Below are 5,240 nucleotides of genomic sequence, written 5' to 3'. Positions count from 1 at the left end.
ACCCTCCCTCCTGCAGAGGAGGTGTCTCGCCCAGGCTAATCCTCAACTCAGATAAACAGCAGAGCTAATGGAGCGTCAGGAGGGGTGGACGGGGCAGACAGGGCTTTGGCCTCTCCCAGACTTGCAAGGCGAGAAATAAATATCCTCTGTATTTGCACAGAGGCAGGACACCTCTCTTGCTCAACAAATGCCAGAAGAGGCAGAAAGAATAAGATTCAGGAATCACCCTCTACTTAAAAGCCAAGGGGAACAAGTTTTGGGGACTTGCTCATAGATCAAAGCCATATTGTTGGAGAAACCTCCTGCAAGGGCTAGAAAAAGGTGGGGATGGAGGTCCTGGGTAATGGGAACAGAAGACTAGTCTGACCCCAGATGGACTAAAGATGTACCACTGGGATGGGTGGAAGGATTAGAGGAAAGGTGAAAACATCGTAACCGATGGAGTGCATCCATTCTTTCATTTAATCCATAAAAACATGATGGGAACACACTCTGTGTGAGGTACCAATATGATCCATAAAACCAGTCTGGTCACTGCCCTCCTAGAGCTTACAGGGTAGTGAGGGAGAAATAAATAAGTATTGTTGGTGTACTGGGTTGAATGGTGTCCCCAAGTATTCACACCCACCCAGAACCTCAGAATGTTTGGAAAGAGAGTCTTTGCAAATGTAGTTAGTTAAGATGAGGTCATGCTGGATTAGGGTGGGTCCTAAATCCAATAACTGGTATCTTTAGTAAGGAAAGAAGAAGAGACACAGAGACACACAGAGGAGAAGCCATGTGAAGACGGAGACAGAGTTCTTGTGATGAGTCTACATGCCAAGAAATACCCAGGACTGTCGGCAACCACAAGAAGCTCCTTCAGAGGCTCCAAGAGGAACCAACACTGCTGAGACCTTGATTTCAGATTTCTTGCCTCCTGAACTATGAGAGTATACATTTCTGTTATTTCAAGCCAGCCAGTTGGTGGTGATTTGTTAAGGCAGTCCTGGAAACTAGGATAGTTGGATCACAAATTTGTACATTATACTCAGATTTCAAAGAAAATGCACCATTTATATTTCCTGAATTAACCTGATAATCCTCACAAATCCTTACCTCGAGTGGTCGTGGGGAAAACCTGAAGTTAGTTTAAGCAAGTTAACACAGTCTGATGCAATACTTCAAACAACCTCTTAAGGTAAGTTAGGTTCTCCCCAGTGTTTCCAATTTCCTCCCCTCCTCCTTACACTTATTCTCCACTGAGCACTGGATGGGGATCAAGGAGGCAGGAGAACACGGCACTGTGGCGGCAGGAACAGAAGGGGCCTCACATCCACCCACCCAGGCCCATCCACTGAATCCAGGGTCCTCTGGTCTCCATGGTGTTGTCCTTTGCTGTCCAGTTTCTGGGTACCCTGCTTGGCAGTGGACCATGTGGAAGCCCATGATAGGTAAACTTAAGATCTCTGCTCTCCCAACCCAGTCAGGGCCTGTGATGGGTCTCTCCCTGCTTCTGCACATCCCTGTGTGGCTGACCACTCCCTTTCATTCCCCAGGCCAGGTGGCCCCCCCTGCAGCATCCTACCATAAATCACTTTGCTTCTGGAGCAGCACCCCCTAAGGCAAGCTTTCTAGTCATTCTCAGCTAACATCCGGGTCCTTCAGTAATTCAGAAACAATTCTGGCTTTTTCCAGTCCCCACAAGAGCCAAGGGAGGCTTAAGATGCTGTCTCAGGCTAACTCTTCCCCTAACTACAGTGTGCATCTGAGTTGGCTCTGAAGTAGCCACCCCATGTTAACATGCGGGACACCTTATAAATCCTTCTCCTCTCGGATCCCAAATAGGAAGCAGAAAAAGAAAAAAATCCTCCTCTGCTTTCATCTCCCCCTCAATCTATCTAGCTGGTTTCCCCTGCCTGTACTGCAGCCCAATGAGGTTGATAAAGATACATGTATTTCACCGCCTGCTTCATTGAGCTCCTAACTTGTTTCTTCCCACGCCATCTGAAGCAGCAGGAATGGGTCTTCAGCTACTTCTTCATCTTTCACAACGATGTTCCCTATTCTGCACTCTTCTCTTCCCCGAGTTGGCATCTTTCTTCCTTCTTATTCTAAAGCTGTGTTAGAAGGAAACAGACTCACAGACATAGAGAACAGACTTGTGGTTGCCAAGGGGGAGGGGAGATGGGGGAGGGAAGGATTGGGGGTTTGAGATTAGCAGTTGCAAACTATTACATATAGAATGGTTAAACAACAAGATCCTACTGTAGAGCACAGGAAATTATATTCAACACCCTGTGATAAACCATAAAGGAAAAGAAAAAGAAAAAGAATGTATATATATACATGTATAACTGAATCACTTTGCTTTAGAGCAGAAATTACAACATTGTAAATCAAATATACTTGAATAAAATAAATTTTAAAAATTAAAACTGTATTGGAAGAACATGATTTTACCAAAAACAGGAGAAAAGTATCTCCTTAAATTTTTCAAAATATTACCCTTGTTATGAGTAAACAGATATGCAGGTAAAGCATTTGATGAATATTAAGAATAAAATAAATGGAGTATAGGTGGCAAAACATAATCAAAGATTTCTTAAAATAGTTAACACATTTAGGGCATAGTAAGCCCTCAAAATGTTTTTTAAATTGTTGTGGTTGTAGCTTTAGTTGTAGCATTGTTAGGGGCAATGACACAATTAGCTGTGGTAATTGACAAGACGTCACATGATGGATAAGCCTGTTAACAACTCAGCTGGCAATGGGTATGTGACTTGATTGGTGTTGACCTCAAGCAGTATTTCCAAACGTGAATGTCACTGCCGAAATTCATACCACGTCTTCAAAATTTGCACCAAGTACCAAGACTTCATAAATTTTATCTCTGTAACCACAGTTTTTGTTTCTATTAGCTACAGCATCCACTTATGAAAATGTTGCAACTTCAAAAATATTAACATCTCATTTGTCTGGGTCACTGACCTACCATCCAAACTAAGGAAGAACCATAAAATTCAGGACCACAGGAGCCATGGCGATGGCCACATCAGCAAGAACCAGAAGCACTGGGGAAGCGGGGGTCATGCTAGGGGCAGGCATCACCATACGATCAACTTAGGCAAACACTACCTAGGTTACTTTGACAAGGTTCGTATGAGGCATAACCACTTAAATAGGAACCAGAACTTCTGCCCCACTGTCAACCTCACTAAATTATGGACCTTGGTCAGTGAGCAGACATGGGTAAATGCTACCAAAACCAAGACTGGAGACACCCCCATCACGGATGTGATACGATCATGCTACTAAAACTTTCTGGAGAAGAGAAGCTCCTAAAGCTGCCTGTCATCATGAAGGTCAAATTCTTCAGCAGATGAGCCAGGGAGAAGATTAAGGGCAGGAAGAGGGGTCTGATATCCTGGTGGCTTGAAGCCACATGGATTTCATTAAATGCTAAAAATTGCTTTAAAAAATTAACAGCACAAAAAGTTGGATGTCATTCAATGTCCTCCCTGTCACCCCTTAGTCTGTGGAAGGATATCTCTGCACGAGCACTGCCTTCCAGCTCTCGGCTCTCACACTACAGGTTCCACTGAAGAGAAAGGGGAATTTTCCCAGCCACTGATTTGTCAGCAGTCAGGAGCAGCTTCCGGGTTGGGTGTGGAGAGCACGCTGCACAAATTGTTCCATATCTGATAGTTATGTTATGGGTCAGAAATCTCCAGCATCTTCTTAACTTTTCTCTACCTGCATGCACAGCATGTGAGCTCCCTTCCCCCCTCCAATCTTCTTCCCTGCTTGCCAACTTGGCAAAATCCTTTGTCATCTTCAAAATTATTCTGACATCGTCTCCCCCATGAAGTATCCCCTGATCCTCCCAAGGAAAATTAGCCTATTCGTTCTCTCCCAAAACACGATCCCTTGTGTGCATTACCATGAGTGCCATATAATGTCTTATATCACATGTATTTATTTACATGATTGTTTACTTTATCAAGGGAGCAAATTATGTCTATTCAACTCTGTCAATTTAGTGAGGGATGCTCCGCCCTGATTTCACATTGAAATCACCGGAGGAGCTTTGAAAACTGCAGATGCCTGGGAGAATCCCCAGAGGTTCCGGTTTAATTAGTCTGGGGTTTGGCATTAGATTGTATTTCTTTTTATTAAATTGTTTTTGAGTGCCAAGGAGAACTCTAATGCACAGCCAAGGTTGAGAGCCGTTGCCCTTGTACCTAGGACGGGGCTTGGTATACTATACTCTGTCATTTAACTGTTTCATGTTCCTTATGTTTAATGCTCTTAACCTTTAGCAGATTTTCCCCTACAACTGTTGTTAAGATGAGTCACCAAAATATCACTCCTCCCTGAAAAACTAAACAAACCTTTGAAATAGAAGTCTCCATCTATCAGTGCTCTCCTCCTAGGCAGGCTCAGAAAAAAACACTCAAGAAATAACTCCCTCTCAAGGACGGTGGCTGCCTGTTGACTTCATCTTTTTTGCATGAAGCCCACACCTACCCTGGGAGATGCTCTGTGGCCCAGAAACAGAACTCTGGAATAACAACAACAAATCTGACAGAAGCCCCCAGAATGTTTGAATCTGCCGACTTCTCTCCTCCCGCAGCCTCGGAATCCAAAGCCTGTTCAAACTGCTTTCCAGTAATTCCATATTAGATGAGGGCACTGTTATCAAGAGGGCTGCATAGCCATCTGTGCAAGATTTTCCCATTTTTTTCTGTTTTGACTTGGAGGAGAGTTCCCGTTGTGGTGCTCAGATGCAAAGGCAGAAAGAGGCTTTTGCAGTAGGTAGACGATGGTGTGAGCTGGGAGCCACATATTTCTGAGGTTACATGGAAGGGAAAGAAGCTTGAACAGTTCTCATCATAATGACATGTTCAGAGCTTCCCTCACTGGCCCTCCCCTCAGTGGTTTGATCATCTGAAGACAATTTGGGGATGCTCTGATATTAATGATGTTGACCCCATTTGCTTCCTGGACCATAAATGAGGAGCCGCATTCCTCTCCTTTGTACCTAGCTTAACCTGGAGGCCGGCCATCCTTCTACATGGTGCTGAGTTACACATATTCTAATAGGCAGGCCAGGGTTAGACTTAATGAAAGCAGACAGATTTTGATTCTTCCCCTTTATTATTTTGAAAGCCATATTAACCCAGGCAAGGCTGACCTTATGAAAGCTTCAGTGAGAGCCTGCCCATGTGGGGCGAAGTCATCCCTCGTGTGATGCTGAA

The 5,240-nt window shown here is 44.2% G+C and overlaps 1 pseudogene; it reads left to right on the top strand.

Moving 5' to 3' along the window:
* Positions 1 to 2,976: 2,976 nt before the first annotated feature.
* On the top strand, positions 2,977 to 3,684 carry LOC111163517 (large ribosomal subunit protein uL15 pseudogene; annotated as a pseudogene).
* Positions 3,685 to 5,240: the final 1,556 nt, after the last annotated feature.

Source organism: Delphinapterus leucas, chromosome 15, assembly GCF_059928025.1.
Source record: "Delphinapterus leucas isolate spDelLeu-1000000601 "Yukka" chromosome 15, BTC_Dleu_Yukka2, whole genome shotgun sequence".
In the NCBI taxonomy this organism is placed as follows: domain Eukaryota; kingdom Metazoa; phylum Chordata; class Mammalia; order Artiodactyla; family Monodontidae; genus Delphinapterus; species Delphinapterus leucas.
Note: the sequence above shows the minus strand (reverse complement) of the source record. Positions and strands in the feature narration are given on the sequence as shown.